Source organism: Tenrec ecaudatus, chromosome 12 (genome assembly GCF_050624435.1).
Source record: "Tenrec ecaudatus isolate mTenEca1 chromosome 12, mTenEca1.hap1, whole genome shotgun sequence".
NCBI classification, from domain to species: Eukaryota; Metazoa; Chordata; class Mammalia; order Afrosoricida; family Tenrecidae; genus Tenrec; species Tenrec ecaudatus.
The window spans coordinates 62,372,102-62,394,787 of NC_134541.1; the positions used below are offsets into that span (position 1 = coordinate 62,372,102).

At 40.4% G+C, this 22,686-nt stretch overlaps 1 pseudogene; it reads right to left on the bottom strand.

Annotated features, from left to right (window-relative positions):
- Positions 1 to 17,820: 17,820 nt before the first annotated feature.
- On the bottom strand, positions 17,821 to 22,125 carry LOC142422691 (ubiquitin carboxyl-terminal hydrolase 14 pseudogene; annotated as a pseudogene).
- Between the last annotated feature and the right edge of the window lie 561 nt (positions 22,126 to 22,686).

Consider the following 22,686-nt stretch of genomic DNA (forward strand, 5'->3'; position numbering starts at 1 on the left):
TCAATATGATTGAACTGTTGAATTCTATGATATGTGAATTGTATGCCAATAAAATTATTTTCCCAAAAAGAAAAAAAATTGTTCTATTGAGAAACGGGGAGCCAACTACAATGCCCAACGTATAATCACTCCCCTGCTCCTCCCCAAGGGGATGAACAGCGGTAATGCGGGCAAAGAGAGGTAGCGGTTGGTGTAAGATATTAAAATACTAATAATTTATAATTTATCAGAGGTCCATAAGGGTGGGATATTGGGAGAGGGAGGGAAAAAAAGAGGAGCTGATACAAAGGGCTCAAACAGAAAGAAAATATTTTGAAAATGATAATGGAAACATATATACAAATTTGCTGCATACTATTCATGTATGGATAGTTATAAGAGCTGTATGAGCCACCAATAAAATGATTTATTTAAATAAAAAATAGTTCTCTTGAAATATGATTCATATATCATACAATTTAATTGTTTAGTAATAGTAAGGAGAGCTGTTCCATTGTTACCACAAATGGTTTCAGGACATTTTCTTCTTGTTTTCATGGTTGCTAGCTTCTGGTTTCCCCCAACCTCCCTTGCCATGCCCCTAGGTAGTTAATAATCCAGTCACTGTCTCTATAGTTCTACCTCTCTTGGATTTCATGTACAGAAAATCATACAAAACCCAAATTGGAAACAAACAGAAAGAACAGCAATGACCAAACAAAACAGAAAAACCTCAATAGAAAAGAAAGCAGAAAATATTTAAAACTGAAACAACATTAAGATGGGTCAAAGGGAGATGAAAGGTGTTACATTTTGATGTAACCATATCTAACATAATCAACTTTATTTGTTCTCTGCACGATAGCAAGTCTGTTTACCACACTCCCCTATAGTCAGAGGGACTTTACCAGAGGCTTACTCCATGTGTAGACCCTGAAAATGGGTCTTTCATTGCCACAAAATGGAGTTCTAATACAAATCTCTCCATTGGGTTTGGATTTTATTATTTACAATCCTTGGATCACACAGGCTTGTATGCTTCCTCCACGTGAATTTACCTGACACCTCGCTTAGATGGTTGCTCATTTGAAGACAAACCTTTGAGACCCCAGGCACTATTTTTTTCCTGATAGCTGGACACCATCTGGTTTATTCACCACACTTTGCTCTAGCATCCATATCTTCTGCAGTCTCTGTGTGAGGTTACAGGAACTAATTGTCCTTAGCTTGGGGCTAGAATTGTGAGCCCAATATCCATTCATTTATCTATAGTTTATATATGTTTCTGGTTCACTTTGGAGACATCATTTTCATTTTAAAATAGAGAGCCTTATAAATTATAAGGTGATTCTATTGATCTTTTTATTCTTCTGGTGGAGTCTTCTGATGTACATAAGTGTCTTCTTACTCAGAGGTACCAGTCATCTATTTTCTTTTTGCCTGGGTGTGTGGGTGTTTGTTATGTTTAATAATGTGTTTATCCCCAGCATTAGTGCCCCAAAGTTTGTCCTTACATTTTCATTGATGATCTCTATATTTCTAGTGTTTACATTTAAGCACTTTGAGCCCATAGAGCAGGAAAATTTGAAAACCAGAGTCAAGGATGACAAGGCTTCGTCTTCCATACTTCGGACATATTGTCAGGAGAGACCAGTTCCTGCAGAAGGACACCATGCTTGTTTAAGTGGAGGGGTAGTGAAATCGAGGAAGATCCTCAATAAGAAGTGTCAGGGTAGCCCGCTCCTAACAAATCATCACAGGTCCGGCAGGCGCAATTGTACAACGATAATAAGTATAGGTTATAGTAAAGTCATAGAAAGCGTGAGAGATAGTGGAGAGATTGAAATAATGGAGTCAGACACGTTTCATGGTTGTGTTAGATCTCTCTGGAGATAGAGTTACACCTTGGTGCTTGGCTCGTATGAGAAAGAATTAACGCCGAAGCCTGGCTCATGATCCAAGTGAGTTTAATGAGAGTTAGAAGTTCCAGGTTTTACGCGGCACCCATAGGATTCCTCCTGACCGACCACGCAGCCTGGCAGAGACTGCTCGGCGTCACGCAAAAAGCTCTTTCCCTGCGACTCTCTGCTAGATCTCTCCCAAGTTCTCTTCCAAGTTCCCTCACTCTCTCTCTGGCTCCTGCCTTTTCAAGGATTCCAGGGGGAGGCGTGGTGGACGACCCCAGATAGACCCCATTGGCTGAATTGAATTCACCTGGCCCAGGTGGGCTGATTCAGGATTAGCGCCCACCCATGCCCACCGGCGGGCAACCCCAGGCCTCTGAGCATGTGCAGTGTACTGCTCTTTGTTCTCGTGCTTGGCTCTCTGGGCATGCGCTAATGGACATCCCATCCCTGCCCTATCTGCCTCACAGTTGCATGCTCACCTCAGCTCCTCTTGGTGGCACAGGACAGGAAAGCGAGCAGGAGAGAGAGAGAGATTTATTACTAACCAAGGCTTATCTATCTTTTTGGGGACAAGCAAGCCCCCTAGTTACAGGTAAAGACATACATCACAGTAAGGGGTTGTGCTATAGGTAATACAGTAATGGGAGGGGAACAATCTAGGGTATATGTGCAATAGGAAGGGGAGGGATAAAGGGCATACATGTGACAAGATGGGCAGATCCTAGATTTATGATGGCAGCCTAACCTTGATTGCCCTAGAGCTGGAGACTTTATTTAGCCTAAGCTTTCAAGGGAAGCAATCCACTAACAGCAGGGAGTGAGTCCTACCTATTGTGGGGGAAACAATGGTGTCTGATTGCTCTGGAAGGCTGGAGTCTTCAGGGAGATAACTTGACAATCATTTACCATTAGCTGCAAGCAGTGTCCTAGTCTAACATGTATTTGGGGGAGACGACTTGGGAGAAAACTTTCTGTTTGCCACAAAGAAGGATGGGCACAGTGGCTGCAACAATGGGCTCAGGCACAGGGACAATGGTGAGCATGGTGCAGGAGCAGGCAGGGTTTCGTTCTGTTGTGCATGGGGTCACGATGGGTCAGAAACTCGATGGCACCTTACAACATTATCTCTAGATCACAAAGGTGGTGTGTTACTTTTATGTGGACTTAGTTGATGCCTCACGTAGATGACTTCTTGTTTTCAGCCCTTTAAGAGCCCAGATATTATTCTTTTTGCTAGCCAGATACCATTTGGTTTCTTCATCACACCTTGCTGTAGCACCCACATCTTCCATGATCTCATTAGGAGGGCGAGTCTAGAGCAGGGTCATATCATAAGAACTAATTGTTTTTAGATTGGGACTAGAATTAAATGTGCACCCCAAGTCCATTCACATAGCTACGGTTTCTATGTGTCTCTGGTTCACTTCAGAGGTCTCATTATCATTCTATGGCAGAGAATATTATCAATCATCCCCCTGGGCAGTGGTGGGATTCAAATAATTTAACAACCTGTTTGCGCCTAATGACTGTTTTAAGTATTTTTTTTAAAAAAAAGATATACCAAAAGATATTTTTCATTTCACACAGTTAATACTTAAATAAGAATAATAAAACCAAAAGACAAACTCACTGCCACTCATTCATTTCACACAGTTAATACTTACATAAGAATAGACCCAAAAGACAAACTCACTGCCATCGAGTCAATACTAACTCATATAGACTCCCTGTGAGTTTCTGAGACTAACTGTTTACTGTACTAGAGAGCCCAATCTTTCTCCTGAAGAGCTGCTGGTGGTTTCAAACTGCCATCCATGTGGATTGCAGACCAATTTGCAACCATTACACATCCAGGGCTCCTGTAAAAACAATAAAAGAAGTACACAAAACTAGATTATGTTATAAGAAAGAGTTTTAACATATTAGTTAAAAAACTTAAATAACACCTGACCTTCCACCCCCCAAAAAACCCAACCACCAAACCACTAAAACTATTGTTTAAGATATTCCATGTTGCTTCTTGATTGGCATTTCACTTTTAGTCCAGCATCCTTAACCATCTTTTCACTGCACAGTTAGGATCTCATTCTTTTAGAGGTAGACAATTAGGCAATAGTCATTGGGTTTGATACATTGGGAACAGGACACTTTTCTTTTCTGAACATATTATGCCGAACTTAACAGAAAATTTTCTGACAATGCTTTTGCTCTTTGAACACTTTCAGGAATTGCATACATAATTCACTCATAATATCTAATGGGAATTTGGGTGTAACACAAAGCTGAAAAGAACTGCAATGTGTCACCTTCTGGTTGTTTGACACAATTCTCTTCCCATGCTATGTTTATTTACTGAAGTAACAAACACAAGGGAATAAAAATACAGTGTTTCATCAAAAGTATAATGTGTTTTATGAAATAAATAAATAAATATTGTAAGCATAGTTTTCTCTAATTTTTATATCAATGGACAGAATGAACATGACAATGTGTGCTTAGAATATGCCATTGCACCCACTGGCCATCTGTAAACAGCTGGACATCCCTTGCATAGGGGTAGTGGGGAGGAGATGGGTCATTCAGGGTTCAGTGTAGCAACAATGAAACTCAAAACCTTCCTCTAGTTCTTGAATGCTTCCTCGGCACCCCCTCCTTCCCCCCAATTATCATGATCCTAATTCTGCCTTGCAGACCTAGTTAGACTAGGGATCTGGAAACACAGGGAATCTAGGACAGATGAACCCCTCAGGAACAGCGGTGAGAGTGGCAACACCAGGAGGGAAGGGGTGTAGAAAGGGAGAACTGATCTAGGGGATCTACATGTAACCTCCTCTCTGGGGGATGGGCAACGGGAAGGTGGGTGAGGGGAGATGCTGGGCAGTGTAAGATAAGATAAAATAATAATTTATAAACTAGTAAGGGTTCATTGGAGAGGGGGAGCTGGGAGGGAAAGGGAGGGGGGGAGGAAAAGAAGCTGATTCCAGGAACCCAAGTGGAAGGCGAATTTTGAGAATGATGAGGGCAACGAATGTATAAGGGTGCTTTACTCAATTGATGTATGTATGGATTGTGATAAGAGTTGTATGAGCCCCAATAAAATGATTTATTAAAAAAAGAATATGCCATTGCATAGTTGAATGCTAAAAAAAGAATTAGGAATGTAAACTTGTGATTTCCACATTGGGTAGGTGCCCATCCGCCCTTAGAACTCTGATTACAAGTGCCATTTTAACAACTGCTTTGCTGAATTCAACAAAAAATTAGGTATCGTGCTGCTGCATCAGTGTGAACTGGCTGAATCCCACCATTGTCCCCAAGACATAGGTAATTCGATTGATAGTGTCATCAGTTTATCCATTGGTATAGAATTTAGATACTTTTGAGAAAAGGTAGTTATACAAATATATACAGGGTCTGAACCATTGCCCATGGATCTTCATTTGTACAGAACAAACTCAAATGATTGGGCAAAATTTCTAGGAACATTTATTCACAAGGGCAGAACCATTATGATCAGATTAATACATGTCACAATATATATGGTGGTACTGAGCTTCCTTTCATGGGGCACCCACAAAGCAAGGTATTTGAACCAAAGTCCATTGACAGCCAATTCCATAACCTTGGGGCGGTAGTCATCTGAAGAGAAATATTGGTAAAGCAAAACTAATTAGTTACTTTCGGTGCTAGTATATTAATTCATTAGTCTAATAATTAATAATTAAAAAGAAATAATTAAGAATTTATTCTACCTTTGTGACACAAATTGTGTAGAGAAAATTGTGATATATCTTCTAGCTGATAAATGCATAATGAATTCCAGTTATTAAATGCATAGTGAATGATCTAATTAAAAATCATAATTAGGCGATTCCTAATACATTTCCAATAAAATAACTAATCAGGCAATGCTCAGTAATAAAGTGTGTGTCTAACAAAACCAGCAAGACTGAAACATAAAAATAATATCGAGAGACTTATGGCCACATGGTGCACCAGGCAGACTGCTACCCAGACCTATAACAAGGATGTGTGAGAGCAGATACAGATGATAATCCTGGATGTTAGAGGAAAGGGTAGAGAAGTGGATTGTGTACCGAATGAGAGAAAAAGTGTAATGGGAGTGCCTAGAAAGGAAATAGATGGGAGTGCCTAGAAAGGAAATAGTCTGCAGCCAAATAAACTTTTCTTGCTGAAGACCACCACAGGTGCATACTGGGGGCCGGCCACACTGTTTTCCACACTCTCTTGGTGACGAGAGGAGTGACTAGTCCCGATTTTCACCCATCCAGCAGCCAGTTACTCCCCCTGCACATGCTGGCTCTCAGGTCAAAGCAACATGCTTAGGGATCAGCTCCTGGTGCAACATGTCCACACCTGGAAACCTCATCAGACCAGTAGAAGGCACAGTGCCAGATAAGCCACCTGTGACAGCCTTCCTGAATGGGCAAGAACTCCTTCAATTATCACTTGCCTTGCCCCCAACTGCCCTCAGGGCCTAAAGGAGTTCCTCTCTGTGGACACTGTTGTTGTTAGTAGCCATTGAGTCAGTTCCCACTATAGCAACCCTATGCAAACAGAAGGAAACACTGCCTGGTCCTGAGTCATTCGCACAATTGTTGTGTTTGAGCCCATTGTTCTGGGGATGAGCCTGTATAAACTACTTCTGAATTAGATTTCAGATCTCAGATAACATCTAGGCTGGCCATATTCAGCTAAGACTTCCTCCTCCACTCATTCCCCACTCCTGTCTAGTCCCCGAGTTTCTTGGCTGGGTGCCAATCCACACTGGGTGTTCCGATTTTCCACAGTTGTCTTTTTTTAAAAAAAAATCATTTTTGGGAGCCCTTACAACTCTTATCACAATCCATCCATCCATCCATTGTGTCAAGCACATTTGTACATTTGTTGCCATCATCATTCTCAAAACATTTGCTTTCTACTTGAGCCAATGGTATCAGCTCCTTATTTTCCCCCTCCCTCCCCAAAGCCCCCTCCCTCATGGACCTTTAATAATTTATAAATTGTTATTATTTTGTCATATCTTACACTCTCCAATGTCTTCCATCACCCACTTTTCTGCTGTCTATCCCCCCAGGGAGGAGGTTATATGTAGATCCTTGTAATTGGCTCCCCATTTCTACCCCACCTTCCCTCCACCCTCCCGGTATTGCCATTCTCACCACTGGTCCTGAAGGGATCATTTGTCCTGGATTCCCTGTGTTTCCAGTTCCTATCTGTACCAGTGTACATCCTCTGGTCTAGCCAGATTTGTCAGGTAAAATTGAGATCATGATAGTGGGGGAGAGGAAGCATTAAAGAATAGAGGAAAGCTGTATGTTTCATTGTTGCTATACTGCATCCTGACTGGCTTGTCTTCTCCCTGTGGCCCTTCTATAAGGGGATGTCCATTTGCCTTCAGATGGGCTTTGGGTCCCGACTCCACACTCTTACTCATTCACAACGATATGATTTTTGTTCTTTGATGCCTGATACCTGATCCCATCGATACCTTGTGATCACACAGGCTGGTGTGCTTCTTCCATGGGGGCTTTGTTGCTTCTCAGCTAGATGGCCACTTGTTTAACTTCAAGCTTTTAAGACCTCAGATGCCATGTTTTAAAAAAAATAATTTATTAGGGGTTCATAGAATTCTTATCACAATCCATCATACATCAATTGTGTAAAGCACATTTGTACATTTGCTACCCTCATCATTCTCAAAACATTTGCTCTTCACTTAAGCCCTTGGCATCACCTTCTCATTTTTTCCCTTCCCTCCTCGCCCCCCTCTCCCTCATGAACCCTTGATAACATATAAACTATTATTACTTTGTCATATCTTACACTGTCCGATGTCTCCCTTACCCATTTTTCTGTTGTTCATACCCCAGGGAGGAGGTTATATATAGATCCTTGTAATCAGTTCCCCCTTTCTATCCCACCCTCTGTCCACCCTTCCGGTATTGCCACTCTCATCACTGGTCCAGAAGGGATCATCTGTCCTGAATTCCCTGTGTTTCCAGTTCCTATCTGTACCAGTGTACATCCTCTGGTTTAGCCAGATTTGTCAGGTAGAATTGGGATCATGATGTGAGGGGAGAGGGGGAGAGAGGATGCATTTAGGAACTAGAGGAAAGTTGTATGTTACATTATTGCTACACTGCACCCTGACTATCTCATCTCCTCCCCGTGACTCTTCCATAAGGGGATGCCCAATTGCCAACAGATGGGCTTTGGGTCTCCACTCTGCACCCCTTCTCATTCACAATGATATGATTTTTTGTTCCAATGATGACTGATACCCGATCCCTTCGTCACCTCATGATTGCACAATCTGGTGTGCTTCTTCCATGTGGGCTTTGTTGCTTCTGAGCTAGATGGCCGCTTGTTTACCTTCAAGTCTTTAGGACCCCAGATGCTATATCTTTTGATAGCTGGGTACCATCAGCTTTCTTCACTACATTTGCTTATGCACCTGCTTTGTTTTCAGCGATTGTGTGGCGAAGGTGAGCAGCATGTAATGTCAGTTTAATAGAACAAAGTGTTCTTGCATTGAGGAAGTACTTGAGTGGAGGCCAAATGTCCACCTGCTATAGATTTAATATTAAATCTATAAATATATACATATATATCTATTTTCCCATTATCATATGTAAATATATTCACATATGTACGTGCCTAGAGACCATATTTTTTATTACAGACATGAAGAGCTCTTACCTTTGAGGATCAGGACAGTATCTGGCGTCTTTGTGGTGAAGGTTTTTCTGCTTCACAGTGGCATTCAAGACTGTAACTCTTTACAAGACTGTAACCTTTTCTCCTTAAGTGAGGTTGGTGATTTCTAACTCATGACCTTGCAGAGCACAGGCCACCATGCAACTACTACATCACTGGGACTCATCAAGAGAAAGATGAAGTTTTCTACTCCTGAAAAAAATTAAAGAGTTACAGTCTCATAAACTCACAAGATCAGTTATACCTTGTCCTCTCGTGTTGCTTGGAGTCAGAACTGATTGAATGGCAGTGAGTCGTGAGGAAGATACTGAATTCAGAAGAATGGTACTTAGATTCTTTCAATGAATTGAGAAACAGACTGACAAAGCTATAGAGAAACCAAGGAAAACACACACACACACACACACTCATACACAAATTCTAGAAGAATTCTAAAAATACTACAGGAATAAAATGACAAAGAAAATGAAAAAAAAAAGAAATATACAAATAGACTCAGAAGTTTAATACTAAGATTTTAGCAATAGACAATTAATTGGAAGAATAAAGAGTAGAACAGAATTAATGAAAGATTAAATTCGCTTGATGACAAATATTTGTGCGGTAGAAATTCCAAAATAAGACGAAAAAAACAAAATCAGAGAAAATTGTCAAAAAATGTTATAAGAAAAGCTCCCTAATATTGTGAAAATAAGATGTGTATTCAAGAAGATGAATGAATACTGCATCAGATAGATTACAAATAGAAATCACCATTGTGTCATAATCAAACATTCCAAAATCAAAGACAAGGAAAGAATCCTGAGGGTAGTTGAAGAAAAAAGGTTACGTACAAAGGGGCGGAACCAATAAGACAATGCTTATTTCTCACCAGAAATCATGCAAGCTATAAAGCATTGGGATGGCATATATAAAACTGTAAAAGAAAAAATTGTCAACTAAGAATCATATACCCAGCAAAATTGTCCCTCATATAAGATAGTAAAATTAGGATATTTCCAGATAAAAATAAGTTAAAGAGATTTGTGAAAAGAAGTTCACCCTCACAAAAAACAAGCATAAAATACCAAGGGGAATTCTCTGATTAGATTCAACAATAATAGTAAACAAATTGAGATTAACATGCACAGTACAACCACCTAGAAGTTAACCCAGCTATAGGAGTACCCAAAGTAAAAAAAACTTACAGGATGGAAAATAGGGAACCATAGATATCAGTTCATAATGAAGACAATTACAAAGTCGGTTTAGAGACTAGTGTGTTAGTCCAGGTGGACTAGAGAAACAAATTCAGACACACATATGTGTATAAGGAAGGTTTATATACAAGAGCAATTGTAGTTGAAGAAAACATCCCAACCCAGTTCAGTACAAGGCTATAAGTCTGATATTAGCCCAGATGCCTGTACCAATCTATAAAGTCCTCTTCAGATTCATAAAACACATGCAATGAAGCCGAATGCCAGACGATCAGAACCTTTGGATGAAAAAGAAATTAAGTAGATTTCAAGATAGAACCAATTATTTTAAACTTGGAAGGAAGAGCTCAGACGGTGGTGTGCCAGATTGCAGATCTAGCAAAAGCAGGAGAATTGCCAGAAATTCCATATATGTATTGGACACAAGCCACACTCTGAAGGAAAAGTTCTTTCCATTGATTTGTTGCCCATAGCAGATATAATGGATGTGGTTACATTATATCAGATTTCTTCATGGAGGATGACTACATAGCCATCAAACCACTGAATGTTATGGCCGAGCCAAGATAACACACAACCTTAATGATCACATTTCACCACCTGTCAACTTGTCCTCTGTATTCATCTCCCCAAACCATACATAATCTAAAGAAAGACCACTATAAAGTAATACTTGCACCTAACATGATATAACAAATACTTGTAAACCAAAATGCCAAAATGACACGATCCCTATTTGCATAAGTGAAATAATGGACAGATAAGTGGATTGAATATTAATTAGAAGAAGAAGCAGAATGAAAGTGGCAAGAGAGGAGACAAGCTGGTGAATTGTTGGCTAGCTTGACCGATGTCCTGATCCTGAAAGTTTGCAAGCAGCATTCAAAGGCCAAACACATTGGTGACTAGTGTCTAGAAAAATGGCATCCTCCCTTGTTCGTCACACCCTCTTAGTGGCCAGAAACAGGCCAGAATCCACCTCATCCACCCATTGGCAGTTATATCTCCCCTCATTGTACAAACCATTCTATGCCTCAGGTTGGAGCTACACCTTCCGGGACTGGATGCCAGGTCAACATGTAGAGGTGCATGAATTCAGCCTCATCAAACAAGAAGAATATTCAGTGCCAGGTACCTAACTATCCCTATGGTCAGCTTCCCTTCCCCCAGCTGTCCTCTAGGTCTAAAAGTGTTCCTCCATGCAAAAGCATCCCAACCTCAGCTATCATCTGAGCCTACCTGGACTACTACTGCATCTGGTTTCCTGACCTCAGACAAAATTTAGGACTACAGTAACTTCATCCAAAATTGGGAACCCCATCCATGCCATCTTTCTACATCCCACCTCCATTTCATAATCTCCTAGATAACCATGAGCTGTGACACATTCCCAGAGAAATAAGAGCTGTAGTACAGCTAGACATATTAACACCCATGTACACACACAATAAAAAAGATTCCAATAACTTAAATGTCTATCAATGAATGGATTTTTAAAAAACTGGTACACACATAGATTGGAATATTACTCAATAATAAAGAATAATTAAAAAAAAGAGGACCTGATGCAAGGGGCTTAAGTGGAGAGCAAATGCCTTGAGAATGATTGGGGCAGGGAATGTATGGATGTGCTTTATACAATTGATGTATGTATATGTATGGATGGTGATAAGAGTTGTATGAGTCCCTAATAAAATGTAAAAAAAGAAAAGAGAAAAAAATGATTAGGGCAAAGACTGTACAGATGTGCTTTATACTATTGATGTATGTATATGTATGAACTGTGATAAGAATTGTATGAGCCCCAATAAATTGTTAAAAAAAAAAAAGAATAATGATGACCTTATGAAACATCTCACAACATTGAAGAATAAAGAAGAAACTATGCTGAGTAAAATAAATCACAAAAAGACAAATATTGTGTCAGACTACTAATATAAAAATAATGAAAAGGTTTATACATAAAAATAAAGTTTCTTTGATGGTTACTAGGGATGGGAAGGGAGTCATTACCTAGGTATACACAAGGAGCAACACCATAGAAAGATGAACACATCACCTTCAGAAATGTATAGACCTTAGTAGAGAAGATGTCAATATTGTCAATAAGCAATAGGCTCACATTTTAATATTTGCTAAAAATAACTCCCAAACATAGGCCTATACAAAGGGGTACACTCCTGAGATAGTTAAGGTCTATTGTGCCAACCTGGCTGATAAATATATGTGGGGTTAATTGAACGGTGGAGAGATAAATGGTTTGGTGAACCTTGCCTTTCTGGTTCTCGTGTCTCTTGCTTTATGATGGTGCAGCTACCTTAGCCAGTTCCCTGCTTCAACTGGCTAGGCCCACTTCCTACAAGACATCCCCAAGGAGAAGTTGCAAGGACCTACCCTGATGCAGCCCTGGGTGCTGGCGCAGCCGTATGGAGACCCCTGCCAGCGCTGAGATGCTTACACCACCACTGGATTCAAAGACATTTTACCCACTGGCCTGTGACCCTCCTGCATTTGGTGTCATTGTGTGGGTTTTGTGAGTTTGAGGAGGCCTGTGTAGCTCGGTGTCGGACATATGGGCTAAGTCGGACTTATGGGCTTGGACTGGACTGGGTTGGGATGCTTTCTGAATGTACACTTAGCCTTTATATAAAACTCTTATAAAAATGAGTGTTTATTAATTTTGTTTCTCTAGTCTATCCAGACTAACACACACCCCCAAATAGATTTTACCCCCCAAAGCTTTGTATCTAATTTTTTTTTTATTTTTACAAAACAACCCTATCACCTTCAAAATACTTTCCATTACACTTAATATGTTTGTCAAATCCGTGATTCCATTCTTGGAAACATTTTTTCTAACCCATCTGTTTGGATGGTTGACAATGCCATACTCTTCCCCTCTTCAACATTGTGAAATTGCTGTCCGTTCATGTTCCTCTTCATTCACGGAAACAAAAAGAAGTTGCACAAAGCAAGGTCAGGTGAGTCCAGTGTGTAGGGCAAGAGAGGAATGCTGTTTTTTGCCCAAAGCTGTTTCACTGCATAAGTGGTGCATTGTAGTGGTGGCAAAAACCAGTACCCTGTGCCACAAAATCAGGCCTTTTTGATCTCACACAGTTATTCAATCTTTTCAAAACCTCTAAATAGAAAGTTTGATTAACTTTCTGACCTGGTGGAAAAAACTCCAAATGCACTATCAAAAAGACAAAGGAGCATTGTCTTGATTTTTTATTTCACTTGATAAGCTTTTTTTAAGGCAAGGTGATGTCTTCTTCCACTGGCATGACAGGTGTTTGCTTTTGGGGTCTTAGGAATAGCATGATGTCTCATCACCAGTAATGATGCTGGAATAAAAGTTTAAGTCACTTCTGAACTGTTCTTTCAAAGCAGGGCATATTTCCATTCAATGGTCCTTTTCCTAGTCAGTCAGAACCTGAGGCACTCATTTCACAGCAACACTTCTCATTCCCAAATCTTCTGTTAAAATTCACTGAACAGAACTCCAACATAGTCCAGATAACTGCTCCATCTTTTCAATGATCTGTCGTTGGTCTTCAAGCACAAGTGCACGAAGTTTGTCAACATTTTCATCCGCTCAGGAAGTTGAGGGGCATCCAAAAGGAGGTTTGTCATCAATTGACATTTCACCTTTTTTGAAACAAGAAAACCACTCAGACACTTGAGTTTTACCCATCGCGCTGTCCTTGTAAGCTGTGTTCAACATCACAATAGTTTCCTCAGCATTTTTCCTGCAGTAAGAAACAGAATTTCACAGCCACACGCTATTCTCTTTAATTGGCCATCACAAAAAACAAGGTTCAAGTGAAACTGCTTTTATGAAAAAAAAAAAAAGGCAGAGAAGAACAGTTGCTCAATGATTGCCTAGCAGAAAAAATGTGTACAATGAAAGCTCCTTTTTCCGTTTTTTTTTTTTTTTTTGGGAAGCGGGTTACCCCCTCATACGTTTCTAAACGTGATGTTCTCATATCTCTAAGATGTAAACAAAAAGTATTATTAACAACAAAATATGGATTGCGAGAAGACCCAACAGATATGTCTGGAAAGAAGTACAACCAGAATATTCCTTAGAATAGTGTGTGGTGATATTTTGTCATATATATATATATGCATATATATATATATATATATATGCAAGAAAGAGAAAAATCTTTGGTGAGATGAATTAACATAGTGGGTGCAACTTTGGTCTCAAACATTGTAACAATTATGAAGAAGGCACAGGATCAGGCAGTATTTCATTCTGCTACATATAGCATCACTATGAATTTGCTTCAACACGATGGCAGTTAACAACAAGAAGAATGCTTCTTAGAAACATTTTACATTCTTGATATTGCACCCTGATAAATGGCAGTTTTGACATCCATAAGGGACTATAATCATGTTCCTGTTGTTCTTTGAGTTTTGAGAACAGTAAGATGTCTGAAGGGGCAAAAATCAGATCCGTAGAATGCACGGAGTAGGTTTTCCAGAAAATTATTACAGAATAGCCCTTGCTATGTTCAGCAATTGAGCAGGTGCATTGTCATGATGGGACAAAAATTTCTCAGTGCAACTTTTCCCCCCTCCCTTTTTTTATATATCACTAATGCACTTTTCAATTTCTTGAGACAATAAGCCCCTATGATTGTCCTCTATTCTTTGAGAAAATCTATCTTGATTATCCCTTTGAATTTCAAAAAAATCCCTATAGCTTTCTGCTTTGAAGTGAACTGGCCCAGCAGATCTCCAGAACCCTTGTTCTGACTGGACTTCTTTGGGAAAGCAGCCTACCATGACTACGGCAAGGAAGTGTGTCCAGTCCCACGGAAACTTTAACATGGATCCTGGAGGAGAGAGTGGGAATTGGGTGGGGGAGGTACAAGAGGCACGGAAAATGGAACCAAGACAGTATCCTGATCAAGTCTCATTTATTGAACAAAGAGTTACAGCTTATATCGGCCAGCAAGGGGGGAAGCATCTGTTGCACATGCAAATTAGGCTACTTTGGCAACAGGCCAATTAGGGAGTTCAGGGGAGTGTGCCCTGCCCATGAGTCAGTAATGGCTTACAGTCTTCAACCAGGTATGCTGTGGAGTGGCATGTTTATGCAAATCAGGCATGGGGGAGGACAATCTTTTATCCAATGAAGGGGAAGCAGGACACAGGTGCGTATCTAAAGAGCATCACACCTTGTTTGCTCAAGCTTTACAGCTGCAGTGCTCTGTCACGTAGGCTGGGGTAGAAGAATACCCAGAGCTCAGGCTAATAAATTCCAAGTAATGGCCAGGCCTCATGGCTCCGGACAGAAGTGTACCAGGAAAGAACTTTTCTGTAGCCACCCACTGATCACAGAGACATATTTAAACACATTTTGTATGGAACAAACCCATTCATGGATGAATTGAACCCTAGTAACAATTCTTTTTGGATTTACCCTTATAAATTGGAGGATCTATTTGATAATATATTAATGCCCTTAAGTTTGACCCCTTTTGTTCATTGATGATCTTTATAGTTCTAGGTTTTACATTTAGATCATCAATCCATCTTACGTTCTGTTCCTTTTAGTATATAAAGTGAGGTATGAAAAAGAAAAAAACAAAAAACAAAACAAAACAAAAAAGTGAGGTATGGGTCCAGTTTCTTTCTTCTGTAATGAAAACCCAATTTTGCCAGCACCATTTTATGAAAAGAATATATCTTTCCCATTTAGTGTTTTTCAACCTTTCTCAAAAAGCAGTTGTCTGAAGATGGAAGAACATATATCTTAGTTTGCTATTTATTTTTCCTCCTCCTTTTTAAAAATCAAAGATACTCATTTTCTAAAAAAAATAACCAGAACATGTCAATTTTAGGTTGATTACTATAAGACCATTGCAAAGGTAAATAAATGTACAAACCATAGTACATCAGAGAGACACACAATAATAAATGTGTAATCAGATGTACTATTATTACTGATGACAATTTATTTTAAAGTCATGAAAAGCGAGCAACAGAGCAGACTGAGTCAGCCAGTCAGGCTGGGAAAATATGTAATTGTATACATATTTCCTTCCATGGGATGTGGAGAGCACCACTTAATTACACAATGAGAGCAACACTTTCCTTCCCCGTTCATGGCAAGATTTTTGTTAGATAAGGCAAAAGATCTGAACCATGCAAGGAAACCAACAGATAGGAATTATAGGTGTACAACAAACATCTGACAGCTGAATTTTGGGCTGTGAAAAGCAGGGAGAAAAATGATCATAATAGGTAAATGGTTGAAAAATCAATGGTGAGAAGGGTGTAGGAGATCTGGTAGGGCTTGATCAGGGCAATGTAACCGAGAGGAATTACTGAAACTCAAATGAAGGCTGAGAATGATAGTGGGACAAGAGGAAAGTAAAAGAAAATAGAGGAACATACTAGGAAGCAAAGGGAATTTACAGAGGTCTAAATACAGACATGTACATATGTAATATATTTATATATTATGATGGGAAATAGATCTATGTGCATATATTTATAGGTTTAGTATTAAGGAACAGATGGACATTGGGCCTCCACTCAAGTACTCCCTTAATGCAATAATATTGTGTTCTATTAAATTAGCATTCCATGATGCTCACCTTCCTGACAGGATTGCTGATGACAAAGCAGGTGCATAAGCAAATGTGGTGAAAGCTGATGCTGCCCGGCTATCATAAAATATAGTATCTGAGATCTTAAAGATAAACAAGTGGCCATCTAGCTTAGAAGCAACAAAGCCCCCATGAAAGAAGCACACCAGCCTGTGTGATCACGAGGTGTTGATGGGATCAGGTATCAGGCATCAAAGAAAAAAAAAATCTTATCATTTTTATGTATGAGGGGAAGTGCGGAGTGGGCACCCAAAGCCCAACTGGACATCCCCTTACAGAAGGATCACAGAGAGGAGACAAGCTAGTAAGGGTGCAGTGTAGCAATGATGAAACATACAACTTTCCTCTAGTTCCTAAATGCTTCCTCTCCCCTACCCCCACTATCATGATCCCAATTATACCTTACAAATCCTACTAGACCAGAGGATGTACAGATAAGAACTGGAAACACAAGGAATCCAGGACAGATAAACCCCTCAGAGCCAATAATGAGAGTATCAATATCAGGAGGGTAGGGGGAAGGTGGGATAGAAAGGGGGAACAGATCACAAGGATCTACATATAACCCCCCTCCCTGGGGGACGGAGAACAGAAATGTGGGTGAGGGGAGATGTTGGAGAGTATAAGACATGACAAAATAATAACAATTTATAAATTATCAAGAATTAATGAGGGGTGTGGGGTGTGGAGGGAGGGGAAAAATGAGGAGGTACTACCAAGGACTCAAGTAGAAAAAAAAACATTTTGAGAATGATGATGGCAACAAATGTACAAATGTGCTTGACACAATGGATGTATGTATAGACTGTGATAAGAGTTGTATGAGGCCCAATAAAATGATTTAAAAAGAAAAAAATAGGTAATGGTTGAAAAGCATTTCACCTCAGAATTATTTAAAAATTATGTATGAGGTAAACCTTTTGTGCATGTCTTCCTGATACCTTATGTAGGGTAGCAGATTCCAAAGATAATTTTTCTGTAATTTTTTTTTACATTGATACAGAGTGGCTTTCAAGTCTTCTTTCAGCCTCTTGTTCCTTGTGAGTGAAAACATACAACCATTTAATTACCTTCTTCTAAAACTCTCAATCAGGGGTGTCAAACTGGCGGCCTGCGGGCCGCATGTGTCCCCTGAGGTAATTTTTTATGGCCCATGATGCTCTGAAATACAATGTAATGAAGGAATTGTGTGTGCCATATGGCCTCAATCTCCCCTAAGTGCTTTTTTTTCTTCATAACAATTTTTTCTATTTTCATTTTATTGAAACTTCACTGGCTGCCAGTTTGACACCCCGATGTAGATCATAGAAATGATCAACAAATAACACTTATTTCACACCTAAGCATAAATAGCTGAAATGAAGATTACCATTCACTTTCCTTTTCCATTACTTTAACTCTGTGAGGCCCATAGAATAAAACATAAGCATATATCAGTCTCCACCAATAGAAAGCCTCAATACATCATCTGGTGTAACGATGTTGACTTTATCACCATCAAATATTATCCATTCATTTTGTTTCCTTTTCATCAAGGATATATAATGACCTGAAGAAATAGGCCTTCCTACATGAGTTAGCAATGCTTGAAAGTCATAGTATCCACAGTTATGAGAGCCAATAGCATCAGCAAAAGAAAAGGGTTCATATTTAACTTCTTTCTGGGAACTACTTTTTTGATCACTTATTTTGGTTGCTGATTAAATTTTTAATCTTCCAGATCCTTGAAAACAACACCATTTTATCTTGAAGTTCTGTTATACATAGTTCATACACATCCAACATAAGAGGAAATTTAACATCCTGAAGAACTTTGACATTCATAGATTCCTTCTCTTTATATTAAAAAAATCAAACCATCTAAATTGTCAAGTAAGCAGGCAGTTGCTGATCTTGGAAGATTTGATGTACAAAGCATGTCTATGCAATGGTAGAGACTGTTTTCCGATTTCTTCCTGCAATCACAATTTGTCCTGGAAAAAAACCTTGGCCTTTTGATTAATAAAGCAGGTATGTTTAAGCTGATTTTCCTTTCTTTTAGTGACTTCTCCATATTCTGTACATTTCATGGTTTCAAACTCAACACAGAAGAACTGATTAATTAAAATTTTCTTTTAGAATGTGTCACTGATGACACAGATGAATGTCTCATTTTAATAGAATCATCCTCTAAGGTTGCTAATTTCAGTCTTCTATTAAAAAATAATTTTATTGGGGGCTTGTACAACTCTTATCACAATTCATACATCCATCCATTGTGCCAAGCACATTTGTACATTTGTTGCCATCATCATTCTCAAAACATTTACTTTCTACTTTAGCCCTTGGTATCAGCTCCTCATTTCCCCCCCTCCCTCCCCACTCCCTCATGAACCCTTGATAATTTATAAATGATTATTACTTTGTCATATCTTAAAGTATCCAACATCTCCCTTTACCCAGTTTTCTGTTGTTCATCCCCCAGGTAGCAGGTTATATGTAGTTCCTTATAATCAGTTCCCCCTTTCCACCACCCTTCCATCCACCATCCCAGTATCACCACTCTTAGCACTGGTCCTGAAGGGATCATCTGTCCTGGATTCCCTGTGTTTCTGGTTCTTATCTGTACCAGTGTACATCCTCTGGTCTAGCTGGATTTGTAAGGTAGAATTGGGATCATAATAGTCAGTTGGGAGGAAGCATTTAGGAACTAGAAGAAAGTTATATGTTTCATCAATGCTACACTGCACCCTGACTGGCTTGTCTCCTCTCCGTGACTCTTCTGTAAGGGCATGTGTAGTTTCCTGAGAAGGGGATGTCCAGTTGCCTAAGGATGGGTCTTGGGTCTGCAATATGCCTTCTTCCCCATTCACAATGATTTGATGTTTTGTTCTTTGATTCCTGATACCTGATCCCTTCAACACCTCGTGATCACAGAGGCTGGTGTGCCTCTTCCATGTGGGTTTTGTTGCCTCTGAGCTACTTAGTTGCTTATTTACCTTCAAACCTTTAAGAACCCAGGCGCTATATCTTTCTGTAGCCGAGCACCATCAGCTTTTCCACCATTTTTGCTTATGCACCCATTTGTCTTCTGAGATCTTATTGGAAAGGTAAGCACATAATGGTATGATTTTTTATTCTTTGATGCCTGATACCTGATCTCTTCGACACCTCATAATCACACAAGCTGGTGTACTTTTTCCATGTGGGCTTTGCTGTTTCTGAGCTAGATGGCCACTTGTTTACCTTTAAGCCTTTAGGACCCCAGATGCTATATCGTTTGATAGTCAGGCACCATCGGCTTTCTTCACCACATTTGCTTATGCATCCATTTGTCTGCAGTGATCATATCGGGAAGGTGAGCATACGCTGTATCTTTTGATAGCCGGGCTCCATCAAGGCTGCTAATTTCTGTTGCAATACTTGCATCATTTGTATCCAACATTCATTAGCATCCTCCTGAAGATATTGTCCTTGTTCACCTTTCTCTGTAAACTGTGGGAAAGCCATGTGCAAAAACTAAAGAAGAATAATGGGTGGAATGCTAGAAGTTTTATCCATGCAATCAATCACTTCTCTAAGGGCTGCAGTCATATGCTGTGCTGAAGCCATTTCCTCTGAAGCTCTCAGGGGGAAGGTACCTGCTGCTGAGAGCATCATGGAACTACCTTGAAAGATGTGGAAATGCCTTGCAAGATGGTGAATGATGAACACAAGAAATTCCATTTTAAAAGAGAACTAAAAATACTATAAGACCCAGGCAGAAGGTTGAGCCACTGCTAAGAACAAACAGATGGACTAAAGAGCCACCCCAGAAAGTCTGGGGAACAATGGTAAGGCTTTTCCAAATGTCGTGGAATTTCCAGAATGACATCAAACAGCCAGCTGAACTGCCTATATGAACCCTGGTAGAGACACTGACTTTTCAGAGAGCTAGTAACCAAGGAGACATCAACTCCTGCTCTCTCCAACTGTACCCAGGGTAATTAATCCGATGAAGTCTGTGCTTATTGGGATGAGTGCTGAAATAATAATGTGTGTAGTATATTGCCCTTATAGTCTTATATTTGCCCTGGTATTCTTACACTTAATAGTTTGACTTAACTTTAAGATTATTAGATTGTTTGATGTGTGTTTGCAGTGAATAAACTGAGCATTTGAAAATGTCAAAGACCATTAAGTAGTTATTGATCATGCCACTTCTGATAACCTTCATATCTTTTAAAGCAATCTCTGAGTTGAGACACAACATGGATACATGGAATTGTAGCACTCATGTAATGTGTTGCAAAAGTTTGTCAATCCACATGGAAATTCATTAGCAGATGCTAACGGTTCTTCTGTCATGTCTTCCTTCTACGAAGACTTTTAGCTGAGGGTTCCTCAGGAAGAGTGACTGCAGAATCATCATGTTAAGGAACCAACAACTTGAGAAGTTAAGAATAATCCCACCCCATTCTAGTGCCTATGTTTCTCCAATGGCCATGCATTAAGACAATCAAAGAAGAGAAAAAACAAAATAAACAACAAAACCTATAGCCAGACTTCCGGGAAGATGGTGACTGAGGAACACATACCAGAGGGACTCAGCAGAAATCAGCCCAGGAGTGTTAGGGTCTCGTCCAGCGAGACCCTCACACAGTGACCCGGAGGGGCAACGAACCTGGATGAAAAAAAGACACAGAGACATGGGGCAAGACAAGTGCTGATCAAGCCCGTTTATTTTGCCAAAACTCTGGGTATATATTCACAACAGAGAAGGAAGTGGGAGGCACATATTCCAATGAAGCACACTGTGTAACAACCGCACACTGTACAACAACCAATCAGCCACATATTCCCAATAAGGTACAAAGGGTGCGCAACAGTACTCAAAGACATCGTGGTGACGTACGGGTGAACTTATCACTATGTTCCTAATATGGTATATCTGCAGTTCAATGGGTGCTCAGTACTTTGACTAATGGCAGCAAGGTCAGTTATCGCAACTGCTCATGCTACTGGGCACGTAGTTTGGAATGTGGGGGGGAAGTTGGGCAGGAAACAAAGCCTTGCTGTTAGAAAGCGGCCAAGTTTCTGCTACGTGTCTGAGGCCAGGGTCTTAATGGCTATCGGCTCCCAACACAGGAGAGTCACTAAGAGGGAAATTCAACACTGCAGGATCGCAGGAGAAGCATCATAAAGATAAGTAGGCATAGATCCATAAGGTTTTGAGGGGCTGGGGGTGATGGACTTGCCACAGTGGAGGCCAGCTAGAGTTTGACCTTAGCCCCGCCACTGTCTTGGCAGGAGCCAGAACCATTTGGAACTGGCACAGGGGCTTTAACTCAATTCAGCCACAGCTTGCTGCAACCTCAGGCCATGGATTATAGCCTTGCAGCCCCACAGGCAGGGTTTGGGGCTCAACTATATTGTTACTTTTGTTTCCCTCTCTTCTCTCTATCACTCCACAGTCTCATTGGGCTTCGGTTCCCCCCCTCTTTGTCTCTTCCCTGTTCTCTCACACTCCACTGCCAACCTCCAGACCACTCCTCTTACGCCTGTGCCACACCCAGTTACCTGAGCTTCACCTTGTGCAGCATAGCCCAAGGCCCAGCCCACTGCCACCAGGGGATACTCCGCCCAATTTCTTACCTGGGGAATTCCTGCCTGTGTGGCTGAGGTAGCTCCTATTTTTCTCTGGGTCCGCATGATTGAGTAACTTTCTCCTGCCTACCTTAGTGCCTCACATGGCCCAAGGCAGCTTGGCCAACACTCGCCAACGTTCCAAGCTGCTGCAGAAACCTCTGCCCAACCTCTGCAGTGATCTACCTGGCTAAGGTAATTCTGTCCAACATTCCTGGTGCTCTATACCAAAGCAGGCAACCAACCAGCCTTTTGGGGCATTCCCCAGAGAGGGAAGCCACAGGAGAATAAAGTGGTAGGCTAATTCCATAGTGAAATTAGCTGTAGGCAGTTCAAAGAAGTATTCCTACAAGTATCCCAGAGAGAGCAGTGCTCTTTGACTCCCTGGAAAATGGCACCTGGCTCCTCTAAAACAACACAATGCAAACAGCCAGCAGCCCCAATGACCTCAACAACAAAACACAGGAGAAATAAAAGGCAATGGCAGAAGATGTCCTGAACATAATGACATGCATAGAAGAAGCAGATATTGAGCTGCCACAGAAAGAAATTTTCAGAATGCTGCTTGGAGTCATACAGGATATCAAGGAAACAATACAGACAAAGGATGAAATGATAGAGGAGATA